At 44.2% G+C, this 14693-nt stretch overlaps 1 long non-coding RNA gene across 1 annotated transcript; it reads right to left on the reverse strand.

The window, feature by feature from the left end:
- Window positions 1-9347: 9347 nt before the first annotated feature.
- LOC131502242 (uncharacterized) lies at window positions 9348-13320 on the reverse strand. The gene is made up of 3 exons (XR_009256983.1): window positions 13141-13320; window positions 10959-11075; window positions 9348-9923 (listed from the first exon to the last, which is right to left on the reverse strand). It is a non-coding gene; the product is annotated as an uncharacterized LOC131502242 (long non-coding RNA).
- Between the last annotated feature and the right edge of the window lie 1373 nt (window positions 13321-14693).

Genomic DNA, 14693 nt, shown 5'->3' on the forward strand with positions numbered 1-14693 from the left:
ACCAATGCCCCCTTGCTGCAAAATTCAGTGGATATTTTTCAAGTCTCATTTTATTTGACTCTTAAAATACATGTATATATATTTTATATATAGATATTTTATATATATATGTATATATATTTTATATATGTATATATATGTATATATATTTTATATATATATTATATATATATGTGTATATACTCAAGTGTAATTAACACACAGTGTTCTGTTAGTTTCAGGCATACGATATAACAATTTCATCTTTTTTAAAAGGCTTTTTAAATTTATTTTGGGAGAGAGAGTGAGAGCATGAGCAGGGGAGGGGCAGAAGGAGAGAGAGAGAAAGAGAGAGAGAGAGAGTGAGAGGCCCAAGCAGGCTCTGCACTTGTCAGTACAGAGCCCGCCACGGGGCTCGATCTCATGAATGAGAGATCATGACCAAGAGTCAGCAGCTTAACTGACTGAGCCACCCAGGCAGCCCAATGATTTCATCTTTTTTGGCTCTTGACTACTAGCCACCTTTTGGGTGTCATGACACGGCTCTTTCTCTGTGTTCCACCTTTTTCTCAGTGTACTTAAGAGCCTCTTTTATTTCTATGTCTTAAATATTGGGATTTCACCTTTGGCCCGGGCTCTCCTCATCCCACGCACTATAGCTGGGTGAGCTCTTTTACCCCACCTCTTGGCCCCTGGGCAAATCCTTTCCGTTTTGTGGAGCCTTGCTCAAAACAAACATTGTGACACTTTCTCTGACTCCCTTAGTCACTCTCAGGGCTTACCTTTCTAAGCTTCACGGCATTCTGTGTATATATACTCCTGTAAAAGCAAGACTGATTTTTATTATGTTTATCTATGTGCCAGCCGGTATCTCCAGCTAGATTGGCGGTTCCTTGAAAATGGGGCCATCTCTTCGTACTGAGCTTTTAGCCCAGTGCCTGGCCGAGAGTAGATAATCGATAAACATTTATAGGTGAGAGGATGGGTGGCTTTTGGTCAGTGCTTTGTCATCTTTCCAGCCCTGTAGACGATGCCAAGGGAAAGCTGTGGCCCCCTGAAGGTCGCACAAGTAGTAGATGGCAGAATCGAGCTCTTGCTGTTTCCATGCACTAGAATAGGATGTCTATTTGCGTAGTGTTTAGGCTCCGCAAACTGCCTTCAGGCGAATTATCCCATATCACTTCCATAACAATCCTGCGGACGGAATAGGGTAATTTTTTGCCTTTCATATATCTATATATAAGGAAACTGAAGTTCAGAAAGGCCGTGACTGATGTTTACAGAGGTAGTGAGTGGCAGAGCGAAACGGCGAGCCAAGCTCTTTAGAGTGCAAGCCCAGTGTACCATCCACTCCGCTCTGAGGCAAGGGAAAGAACAAGGTCTCCTCCAGGAAGCCTTCCTTGGATTTGTCCGCCCACGCTGACCTCAGTCTTCCCCCGGGCTACTGAGACACTTCCAGTTTACGTCATCGAGATTTTCCACGCCCTTGTTATGGGGGAGCTGGTTGTATCTTTGGTATGCCTTCCCAGTTCGAGTGTGAGCTTCTTGAGGGCAAGGAGTCTATCTTCTGGTTCTAGCCTTCTGCACCTATGAGGCATTCAGGAAATACTGGTACTTTGATTTGCCTTGCATCCTTCACTCTTTATTATTATTTTTTTAATATTTTAATGTTGTATTTATTTTTGACAGAGACAGAGAGAGAGAGAGAGAGAGAGAACATGTGGGGGAGGGGCAGAGAGAGGGAGACACAGCGTCCAAAGGAGGCTCCAGGCTCCGAGCTGGCAGCGCAGAGCCCGACGCGGGGCTCGAACTCATGAACCGCGAGATCATGACCTGAGACGAAATCGGACGCTTAACCCGCTGAACCACCCAGGTGCCCCGTGCATCCTTCACCCTTGATGTCAGTAGTAGGTGAGCGAAGGGAGCCCCCCCAAGGGAAGAATGTGAACATCTCTACATCTTTACCTCTGCCGTGTAAGCCATATTGGCGAGGAACTGAACACAAGGGCTTGCATTGTGTCAAAAGGGAGAACCAACACCACATTAGTCCTGTCTTGTTTTTCTTTCGAGTTCTGTGACCTGGGGTGTGTGTATTTTAGGGAAGAAATACACTATCAATCCTGTTTGATAAACCAACAGGGTCGGGGCCCCAGCAACCTCCTTGCTCTGGTTATTCAAGGGAAGTTAGACACAACAGATGTGATTTGCATTCACACCTACAGTTGAAGGCTTTGAGGACTTACTGGTGTGCCTCCTGAGACTACTTCTGTCCCCACTTTTGGTCTCTCTGATAAGATAAGAAGCCTCTGCACCTGGGCAGTGCTTGATGCTTTATGGTTTTCTACGTGGCCACTGCTAGTACCTTAGTCCAGATCACCATCGTCTCACGCCTACGCTATTGCAACATCCTCCGAACTGGTTTCCCTGGCTCAGTCTTTTGCTGTTTACAATCCATTCTTCACGCTGCAACCAGAGTGACTGATCTAAAACACAAACTTGATCATGTCCCACCCGTGTTTAAAATTCTTTGGTGTCTTGGGACGCCTGGGTGGCACAGCCGGTCAAGTGTCTGGCTCTTGATCTCGGCTCAGGTCACGACCTCACGCTTGGCTAGTTGTAGCCTTCAGTGTGCTTTAAAAACAACAACAACAACAACAACAACAAAACCCCAAAACAACTCTTTGTGATCTGTCTCCCGCCCAGCTCTTCAGCTTTATCTCCTACCATCCCTTACCCCCCTCTCTTCCACTCCGAGCTCCAGCCCTCCTGAAATGCTTCTAGATCCACCGGGGTGCTGTTTTGGGCTTTGTTCCTTACACCACAGTGACTTCGCACATGTCCCTTCTGCCTACCTGCCTCTGTCTGACCTCTAATTGTCCTTTTCTCCATCTTGAAAGACTGGACTCAAATCTCACTTTCTCAGGGAATCCTCCCCTAAGTCATCAGCCATTATTACTTCTCTCGTTTGCATATACCTGCCCTTCCTTGTCGCGTCATCAATATCTGTTTCACCGTCTACGTCCACAACCTGTGAGTTTCTTGAATGTGGGAACGATGACCCACTCCCTCCGCCCCCACCCCCCCCCCCCCCACCTTGTTCCCTTGGCACTGCACAAGAGTAGGTATTCAGGAATGCTGTTAAAGTGAATAATTATTATATTTCCTAACTTAAAGGACTCTTTCTGACCTCAGAGTTGCAACAAAATAACCAGTTGTTCAACTGTCCTCAGGCTTCGGGGCTGGGTTGGGTGTGGTCCTTTCTTGAGAAAGGATGAATTTAAATGTCTTGTCAAGTTTCTTCTTAATTCAAGATTACATAAATAAACAGAAGGTTGAATAATCCCCTCTGTGATGCTGAAGCAAAAAAAAAAAAAAAAACAGCTCCTGTTTTTCGCTTTATACCTTCCAATGCTTCCTGAATATATCATTCTCTCTAGGTCCTTCTCCTATACCGATCACTTATAACAGGAGTTGCCTGGGTGATTTGTGGCCCCGGCTCTACTGAAGCTCAACCAGGACCACTGTATTCCATCATATACATAAACACGCACGCGTATATATACACCTAATCTCTTATTTAGGGCTCACAAATGCCCTATGAGAGAGTTACTATGGTGATCCGTATTTTGTAGATGAAGAAACACAGAGGTTGATCAACTTGTGCAAGGCCATACAACTCGGACGTGATGGAGACTGGATTTAAACTTGGATCTGATTGTAGATAGCCTATGTTTTAACCATGACCCCGTATTCCCTTGCCTGTTTTTACAAGAACGGATGGAGCTAGTCGTTTGCCCCCTTCCCTCCCCTTAAGAGCTCCACTGGGGCCAAGCTATGAGGTTCCAAAGATCCCCTTGTCCATTTCTTTTTCTATGATTATTTCTCATTGAGATATGCTGTAAGGACTCCTAAAATGGCACACTCCATAGTGATCCTTAGGAGTTGTGGTCGCTGCCCCTCTGTTACCTTCCTCAGAGGCAATTTGATCTTTTTAAGCTAAACGCTACCCACAGCTAAGTCTGAGATAGGCAAATGCACACGTCTTGAGAAGCCTCTGTTCCAAAAGCGTGAGAAGTCCTCAGAAAGTGGGATATTTCACGAAGGAAAGGAAAACCTCACATGTAGCAAAAAGAGAACCGTGTCCTGAAGGAAGGGAGCGGAAGAAGGAATAAAGCCCCCCCCCCCTTTTTTTAACTATGTCGCCCCTCAAAACACCTGGAATAAATCGTCACTGCAGGTGTCTCATAGAACAGAACAAAGGACCCTGGACTTGAACCCAGAGGCCTGGGCTCGATTCCCACATCTATACCCTACTAATAATGCAACCTGAGCTGGCCACTGCACCACTCTGAGCTTCCCTTTCCTCATTGTTAAACTGGAGATAAAAACAGGAACTACCTCACCGGCTCCTTCCTAGAATGAAATGAATTCAGTCATGTTTTAACAAAGCTTCATGTACTTCTGCTCATGTGAGATATTATTCCAACTCACCTTGGTTCAGTGCAAAGCCACCGATCTCATTACCTTTTTTTTTTTTTTTTTTTTTACGTTTTTTTATTTTTGAGACAGAGAGGGAGCATGAACGGGGGAGGGGCAGACAGAGAGGGAGACACAGAATCGGAAGCAGGCTCCAGGCTCTGAGCCATCAGCCCAGAGCCCGATGCGGGGCTCGAACTCACGGTCTGTGAGATCATGACCCGAGCTGAGGTCGGACGCTCGACCGACCGAGCCACCCAGGCGCCCCTCATTACCTTTCTTTCAATACTGGTCCTTCTTTGGCCACAGCCTGACTCCGTGGAGTGCCACCTCCCCCCCACCCCACCCCCCCACTTCCCACCCCCAGCAACCCCCAGGCTCACCGAAAAGACAGCGCTATGATTGTTTGGTCGACGTGAGCAGATAATATTCATGGCGATCTGTGGCAGTTGACTTAATTATGATACAGAATATCTGGGTGCCAGGAGGCCTACATCTAAGCATTCCTGTTGCCTATTTCTAGACAAGTAGAAGGACACCAGACAGAAAGAACGGTCGGACCCAGTTGCTCTAGCGGGAGAGGGAAGAAAACAATGGTCTGTTTTGGGACCAGTGCATCGCACCAGTTCAAGGATCTTGAAACTCGAAATTTGTTTGAACGTCGGAGTGACTGAGGAGTCAGTGAAGAGGACGGGAGTACAGAAGGAATAGGCCACCATGTTTCCTGGGGTCACAACTTCCCCAGGGTGGTTAGCATGTTGCTGACTGCAGATTCCACACTGGAAAGAGTCATAACGGAATGGAAATTGAGGCGATGCAAATTAGAAAGCCAAGTATCTCTTAGAGCTCAGGTTGAAGGGCAGGGTGGAACAGCATACGTGAAGATCAACGTCTAAGGTTGAGTATCGTGGGGCCAAAACAGACGGAATAATATCTTGGTGGTGCCGTCACTGGTCCAAGTCTCCACTTTGATTGCCTTCTCCTTCTTCATTGCCTTCCTCAAATACTTCCCGTTCATAGAATTTATAGCAGAAATAATGTATTTCTGTGTGTTTCAGTGTATGAGGCAATTCGTAGCGGTGAACAAAATGAAAATGTAAGAATTGGGGCATGTCGGAGGAAAGTCAGCAAAAACGTTATTTTTGTGTGGAAGAGGTCTCTCGGATCAAAGTGCTCACATAAGGCTTAAAAATCAAATGGTATGCTTGTTTACTAACATATTCTGAGATTCTTCCCCCACCCCCCACCGCCCCGCAGATGTAAAAACTGTAAAAAACAAAAACAAAACAGGGCTCTGCTCGCATATGGAGGTAATTTGTTCAGATGCACAACTGGGCTCGAGCCATCAGTAACCCAGTTACAAATTCTGAACCCCCTGTATTTTCTTATTTCAGAGTATATTCTCCTCCATTTGAAGACAAAAACCAAATCAGAATTTCTCTGAAAGATACCACACGGAGGGTTCTGAGTAGAGAAAAACATCACTGACACCAGTTTGGACATTGGATTATACCAGGGCTGTCTGAATTTAAACTCAGGAACTCTCATATATTGAAGTCCAACATAAATTGTTCTGTTTTCAAGTTCCCTTAAGCTAGGAAAATTAAGACTTCCTGTTCTTCAGGGAGAAAAAGGGCCTAACAACTTAAGAGGTTAGAAAATGTCTTGAAGCTCTTCATAATTGAGCATAAATGAATCCAAACCATATGGACTGCATTTCCTTTTTTCACTTTGAACACTGAGGGGAAAAACATGTTTGGCAAAGTGCTTCTTGGTTTGTTTTTTTTTTCAAACCCAAATATGTTACTTTCACCCCTGAGCCTTCTTCCCAAGCTGCACCATATGCCTGGAATGTTCCCAGGGCTCTTCAGTCTGTAGTCTGCAGCTCCTGAGAGGTCTACCTTTTTCGAGAAGTCATCCCTGGGTGACTAGAAAGAACATTCCAAATGCCTCCTGAACCTTACCGGGTAACATAGAACTTTCAAGACTCCCGTCCTTCCACCTTCTGCTTATGTATGTTGCTACTTGTGTTTGCTAAAGGCTTATTTTGTTCAGATGTAATAGCTCATGTCACTTAGTCTATATTTAAAAACCACTTATTTAGCATCTAGTGGATCCAGATTTTGATGGACAAATGCCTGCATCAGCACGATCTTACATTATACTTAATGATGCAACCCCATAGAGAACTAAACATAGCCCTGGCTAATCATCCTCAAGTAAGACACAGCTTAGAAGAGGGATTGGAATGGTCCTACCTGAGGAGGAAGCCTCTTGATGATGGGATTTGAAAGGCCCCAGTAAGTCTTCCCCAAAAGTATCAGATTCGCTTGTTTGAACGCATAAAGCTATTTAAAAGGACAAGTGGCTCTTAAAATAGAAAAGTGAAATTTTATTTATTTAAAAACACGTTTTTTTTTAAATTTTTTTAAACATTTATTTATTTTTGAGACAGAGAGAGACAGAGCATGAACAGGGGAGGGGCAGAGGGAGAGGGAGACACAGAATCTGAAATAGGCTCCAGGCTCTGAGCTGTCAGCACAGAGCCTGACGCGGGGCCCGAACTCACGGACCGCAAGCCGAAGTCGGACGCTTAACCGACTGAGCCACCCAGGCGCCCCCAAAACACGTTTTTATTTTAAATTTTTTTTTTTCAACATTTTTAATTTATTTTTGGGACAGAGAGAGACAGAGCATGAACGGGGGAGGGGCAGAGAGAGAGGGAGACACAGAATCAGAAACAGGCTCCAGGCTCCGAGCCATCAGCCCAGAGCCTGACGCGGGGCTCGAACTCACGGACCGCGAGATCGTGACCTGGCTGAAGTCGGACGCCTAACCGACTGCGCCACCCAGGCGCCCCCACCAAAACACGTTTTTAAAGTAGGCTCCACACCCAACGTGGGACTTGAATCACACCCCCGGGATCAAGAGTTGCAGGCTCCATCCATTGAACCAGCCGGGCATCCCCTAGAAGTAAAATTTTAAATGGTGCCATTTGCTTTCTTCCTACTAGCTAGCTCCCAGAATTTTACACACTAAGGGAGGGTGGGGGGGATGTATGTTTCAATAGGAGTGGTAAGAAAATGAGAACAATTTGGAAGGATATGCACCATAGACTTTTATTTTGTGATACATCAGAGCTACTTGTTATTTGAGCGAGTTGAAGTTAGAAGACAGAGGAAAGACAGAAAGTGAGAGTGGATATGCATGTGTGTGTGTGTGTGTGTGTGTGTGTGTGTGTGAGGGGGGCGGAGACACATGAAAACGTGAGAACTCGCGAGAGAAAGCATTTTTGGTAGAAGAGGATATAAACATCTTCACTTTAATTAGAATTTGACTTACGTTTAGGACTTGAAGAGAAAACCCACAGAAAGATAACTCAGGTTGGAAAGGAAACTGCCTAGGATACGTATAATATTTATCCTTTATATTTTATTTGCCTTATTTCTTTCCCTAATGAAGCTGGAAGCATTTGGGGGGGGGGTTAGATACTGTCTTACCCTCACATCAACACCTAGCCAAGCCTTAGCCCAGAGGGGACGTTCAATTCTTGGTTGACTGATTATAGCAGCTACTCAAAGCTTCGTGAACAGAGAGGATGCCCTTGGCGCTGTGTCAGGCATTGCAGAAGATACACAATCTAAGAGAGGATAAAACAATCTTGATGGTTCTATCTGGAAGAGGAAACCCAGTATGTGAGAATAACCAAAGCCAGGTGAGGATGAACCCATGGGTTACCGGATTTCCATGCATACCCTGGGACCTTATACCAGGAGAACATGTGATTAAGTCTAAAGGAAGTTTTCGACAAAGGAAATGGTGTAGTATTTTGTACAGTGGAATTCAAATTTAGGAAACTTGTTACCCTGAAATGATATAGGCTGAAAATATTTTGGGGTAGTTTATCTTACTTTCTCCATTTCATATTTCCTTTTTTATATAGTTTTTTAATGTTTATTTATTTTTGAGAGAGAGAGAGAGAGAGGCGGAGGAACAGAGAGAGAGGGAGACACAGAATCTGAAGCAGCCTCGAGGCTGTGAGCTGTCAGCATAGCTGACCTGAGCCAACGTTGGATGCTTAACCAACTGAGCCACCCAGGCACCCCAATCCCCATTTCATGTTTCTAAAGGATTTTCTCCTCCTACCTCTTTTTCTATTGTCCTTCTCATAACTTTCTTAGGACTCTTTCTATGGCGAGGAGGGGAGAGGTAGACTGATAAACACGTTCAATAAGTAGATTTGTTTTTATTTATTTTGTTCTAAAGGCTATTTATTTATTTTGACAAAGAGAGAGAAAGAAAGAGAGAGAGAATGTTGGCAGGGCAGAGAGAGAGAGAGAGAGAGAGAATCCTAAGCAGACTCCAAACTGTCAGTGCAGAGATGGATGCGGGGCTCGAACTCATGAACTGTGACATCATGACCTGAGCTAAAACCAAGAACCCGACGCTTAACCGACTGAGCCACCCAGGCACCCCTAGGTTCATTAGATAGGTTTAAAAGGGTGATTTCACACTGACAAAAATAAGAGGAAGTTAATTATTTGGGATATAGCCCTCACCTCTTAAAGCTAAACCGCCGGGAGCACATTTCCACAGAAACCTTAGTTAGAAATCACTTTCAGTCTTAGTGGCTTATTTCTTTAAAATTCCTATAGGAATTCAAGAGAGAGTGAGCCTCTAAGGAGGAGGTGGGTCTTGGCCGAGCCAGGCAATGAGAAAAGCGAGAGTTGGTGGGGAACACATTTAAATTATGGATCCAGAAAAAGGGAGTGAAACCGGGATGGATGGGGGTTACGAGGAGCTGCCCCGGGCTTAGGTGAGATAAGGAAGAGGGTAATGCTTATCTTATTTTGACTGACATTAGCGAACAGATACGACACCGTGCTAAGCACTTTGCATGCATGACCTCATTTAATTAATGCACAATTTATGAAATAAGGACTGTGATTTTATTCATGTTACAGACGAGAAAATAGAATTTCAGAGATCAAACGATTTCCCCAAAGTCACCCAGCTAATACGCAGAAGAAACAGGCTATAGAAGCAGACCTGCCATAGCCCCCATTTAACCACTTTAGTATCCTGCCTTAAACGGATTCACTGTGTTTGGGTCCCGGGGTGTTCGCATGGGAGAAGAGTCAATGGCCACATGTGGTTATATCTCCGTCCGTGGGCTCACGTTATGATAACTTGGGGGAACAGGAAGTACTGAGACGATTGAGACAGATCCCAAGTCCTGCCTTTGCAACTCGCCTGTCTAGAGGTTTGCTCAGGTACAGCCACGCGAAGGAGATGGGTCACGTGGAGCATGCTGTGGAAACAGGTCGGAATGACGAAGGGACCCACTATCGTATCTTCTGAGGGATAGATAGGAAATGTGGGATGATTAGCTTGAGAGGAAAAGCCTATTGATATGTGATAGCTGTCTTCAAATATTCGATAGACGGTCAGGTAGAAGTAGCATTGGACTAGAGGAGAAACGTGGGAATAATGGGAAAACATTAGAGGAAGATAATTCTGGATCAACAGAAAACAACTACATAAACATAATGCAGTTTCATAACATTATCTTGTGCCTTGGACCCTTTTGGAAATCTGGCAAATCCTATGACTTCTGCTTAGAATAATGGTTTAAAAAAATTTTTTTAAAGCTTATTTTGAGACAGGGGGCGTGCCCGTGTGTGTGAGCGGGGGAAGGGGCAGAGAGAGGCGGGGAGCCGGGGGGGGGGGGGCGGGGGGGGAGGGGGCGGGGCGTAGAGAATGCCAAGTAGGCTCCATGGTTTCAGCGTGGAGCCCCAGGTGAGGCTTGAACTCAGACTGTGAGATCATGACCTGAGCCGAGATAAAGTTGAACGCTAAAATGACTGAATCATCCAGGCGCCCCAGAATCATGTTTTTTAAGTGCGGAAAATAAAATGTGTAAGATTTCGCAGGAAATGAATTATATGGAAATACAATTTTTTAGCCTTAAAAAAATTGAAGATATGTGCAATGACTTTAAGTTGTTTGAACATATCTGAGTTTTTTGGTTATTGATAATCATACTACTAGGGTTTGTTGCCTACATTCATAATAGAAGAAATGGTCAATTTCAAGTGGCAATTGGGGAAAATAAAGATATATATACATACATATATTGCCCATCAAAGTTCATGGTACCTCTAAGGAATTTGTGGATTCCATGTTACGATCTCCTGAATTAGAGGTACCCAAGAGTGGGATGAAAAGTCATGTAAAGTTGTAGTTTTTCGGTCACAGGAATAGTTTTTAAAGAAACAATGTCAGGGATGTTTAAGTAGGATTCCTGCTTTGGTTACATACTGGGTGAGATATAAACTCATGTGGGATCCTAATTCTAATACTCTATGCTCAAAACCCTTTAATGACTTTTATTATCTACAACAAGGATTTTTCAATTCTTTAAGCAGGGGAAGACTTTCTGCAAAATAAAATCCTACACGATCCCTCAATATATCAAACAGGAAACATGGGATCAGTTTTACCCGGAAACGGATGGCTGAAATCTGCCTGGTTAGCTTCCCTCTATCCCGCCTGCACCAACGGAGTTTTTAAATGTGAGATCTCTTCTGAAGAGCCCTCGGGCTCTGTGAAACACAGCCCTAGGATCCAAGATAAGCTCTTTAGATATGCATTCAAAGCCATGTAAAATCTTACCTCTCAGCTGCCACTCAACAGAGCATTCATTGTCTCCAAACAACCTACAATATTCCTGACACCACACCTTTGTTCACACTGCTCTCCAGTCTGGAATGCCCAATAGGCCCTCCTCCTCTTGGCCATTTCCCTAAACTATACCCTCTTTCAAGTTCAAATGAGGCTTCACTTCCTCCAGGAAGTATTCCCTGATCAGTCTACCCTTGGTGATTGTTCCTGCGCTCTGGGTCATTTTAATTTGGCTCTATATTCGACATTATGTAAGCGATGATGCTTTGCTTTCCTTCCTGTGTCCGTTCTCCTGTCTCCTCCCCAGGAGACTAGGCAACCAGAGCTTCTAGACTACTGTGTGTCTCCGGGGCCCCATAAAGCAGCCTCTATACGGAAGGTGCTGAATCATTTCTTGTCTGTGGAATTCATCTTTCAACTTTGTCCCATTTCCCTAAAGAAATTGCAAACGTTTTGTGGACAAGGACTTCCTTAGACATTCCGTCTGCCATAATCTCTCCAGCACTTAGCATGATCCAGAATCCACAGGAGACCTGAACTGGGCAGAGTGAGACCCGGGCAGGAAAGCCGTTAGATAAGAGCAGTTTAGAAGGGAGGAAAAATACAATTTGATGTAAAGGGAGTTGTATCTGTTGCTGGGGAAGAAGACAGATGCCAAAAATAAGGTGCGGAAGGATATCCTTGAAGGCAAAGGAGCAGGTCAAGACATGATTAGGTGAGGCAAAGAATAAGATGTCAGAAAACATGAGTGAGTCACAGTGAGAGAGATCAACAGGGATTAACATGGAAATTCGATTTGAGATAAAAGGCAAGGGATAGAACCCTTCTCTTGCTGACCATTCATTAAAGCTCAGAGTTATGCAGTCCAGGCTCAGACGAAATCTACTTTTGGCCCTAGATTCTGAGTTAAGACTCAGGGTCTTTGACCCGGTCCTCAAAGAAATATTTGAGATTTCCACATTCTCATTTGGCAAAACATGGTCGTGTGAGGTGTCTGTAAGCCACTAATATCCTAATGTCTGTTTTGTACCACATGTTCAGAAATCCAACGTAATGACACTAAGATTTAGTAATAAGCACCATTGGCTGAAGGCTTACGATGTGCAAGGCACCACCGTAAGTGATTTAGTTGAGGGAGGGGAGTCCGGAATTTCAGGAACTGGATAGGGTGGGATAAAATAGGATAATAGGATAAAATGCTCCCAAGAAGTCAAGAAGGGTGAGAACCCATAATAAATAACAATAGCTCACAATGCCCGTATCAGAGATAACAAGACTGAGATTCAGAGACATCAGTTGACCTATTTTCGGTTGCCCAGCTAGTATGAGTGGCAGAGTGGCAGAGTCGGGATCCGAACCCAGTCTCCAGTGGACGCTCTTTTCTGTGGTTTAACTACCCCTATCGCTATACTGTCAAACATCATCCCTAGTTGCTGCACAAGAAAGAAAATGCAAGAACTCATTCAGTGAAATTGCCAATTGTATCTAGAGTCGTATACAGGGGCCAGGGAGCTTGAGCGCAATAGAAAGCCAGAAAATCGCCCAACCTCAGTTGAACCAGGCATTTCAGCCCCCTTCCCTGGCATATTTCAGTACCCCTCCCAATATCCCTGGAGACTTAGAAAGAAATAGCTAATTTTATGTGGCCAGTAGGATTTTAATGTCTTTCTTTTCATCTCGCGTAGGCTATGAGAATAAGGAACTTATGAGAGAGCGCAGAGGAGATCTGGGAAGGAAGAGCCAGCGTCACTTACAAGACAGGAAGCGGCAAGAATCACAGGGTAATTGGCTCTTCATCTTGGGGGGCTGGGAGATGCTTCAACTGGAAGGTTTGTAACTGACACCGGGTCAAAGCAAGAGTCATCGGTCAAGAGGGGAAAAAATTCTGCAAGTTTTCCTTCTGAACATCATGTTCAAGCAGCAGCCCTCTCTCCTCACTAGGTCAGAGATCTCAGTGGGATTCTCCTCCAGCTCGGAGTCAGCGAATCCAGCCTTATTTACCTCTCTCCTTGAGGCCTGGACTCCTCCGCAGGCGTGAAGGGATTCTCGAACTTCAGGAACCTCTTGAAAGGGTTCACACAAATCCCGCTGGCCTCAGGGCCAGTGCTTGAGCACGCATTTGGTGAAGGGGCGCCAGACTCCATATCCAAGGCCTCTCCTGGCAAAGCCTCTGAATCAGTGCTAGCTACTTCCTCCTAATTGTCTCCTACCTGTCCACACCCTCAGATTATCTTCTTAATGGAATATGCACAGGTGTAATCCTTTCCAGGTCAGTGCTCTTGCCTGGAATGCTTAAATTCCCTCTTCAAATCTGTATTACCCCACCCTGTTCTTGTCTTAGTTTTCTCAGGGTAAAAGGGGACATTTGTTTACAAATACAACTATCACTTTTCAGCCTAAAAATGTGTCCATGCTGCTCCAGGGACGAGAGAGGAGAGTACACCTATGGCTCAAAGTTAGAATGCTTTTTCTTTCTTAAATCCACGTTATTGAGGTAAAATTTACATCAAGTGAAATGTACCCATTTTAAGTATAGAGTTCAGTACTTTTGACAAATACGTACCCTTGAGGAACATTGCTCCTAGTGAGATATAAAATGGAACATCGTCCCAGAAAGTTCCCTCCTACCCCTTTGAAGTCAAAATCTTCATGGAAACCCCGACCTTCCGGCTGCCACTGATCTGTTTTTATCATTATAAAATAGCCCTTTTCTAGAGCTTTATATATGTGAAATAATACAGTATTATTTTATTTAATCTGGAGTCTGGAAATTCATCCATGCTATCGCATGTATCAGAAATCTTCGTTTTTAATTTCTGTCCATTTTTAATTATTGTCCATTTTTTATTACTTTCTAATTTACATTTCTTTATAGAATCTACGACAATGTATCCATTCTCTGTTGATCAACCTTTGCGTTGTTTCAAGGTGTTAGATATTCTAAATAAAACTGTTATGAGGCTCCTGGGTGGCTCAGTCGGCTCAGGTCGTGATCTCGCGGTTCGTGAGTTCGAGCCCCGCGTCGGGCTCTGGGCTGACAGCTCGGAGCCTGGAGCCTGCTTCGGATTCTGTGTTTCCCTCTCTCTTTGCCCCTCCGCTGCTGGGACTGGAAGTCTTATTTTCCATGAAGTCTGACGTAGCATTTTTTTTTTCTAGTATGAGGAGTGTGGTTTTGTCTTAAGAAATCAAGATCACAAACATTTTCTTTTATATATTTTTCTAGAAATGTTATAACTTTCGCTTTTATGTTTCAGGTATATGAGCCATTTCAAGTTAATTTGTGTGTATGGTATTAAGTAAAGATTTATTTTTTCCCCCATTTGTACATCTAGTGGATCCAGTTCAATTGAGTTACTTTGAGACCATTGTTAAGACTCAGTGGAGTATGCATAAATAAATCCATTTCGGGGTTCTATTCCATCGATATTAGTTGAATATGTTTTCACCAGTATCACACTGTCCCGATTACCAGACCTTTATAGTTAGTTTTGACATGAAGTACTCTAAAGTTTCCAGCTTTGCTCTCCCTTTTGAAAATTGCTGTGGCTATTTTA

This window comes from Neofelis nebulosa, chromosome X, assembly GCF_028018385.1.
Source record: "Neofelis nebulosa isolate mNeoNeb1 chromosome X, mNeoNeb1.pri, whole genome shotgun sequence".
In the NCBI taxonomy this organism is placed as follows: domain Eukaryota; kingdom Metazoa; phylum Chordata; class Mammalia; order Carnivora; family Felidae; genus Neofelis; species Neofelis nebulosa.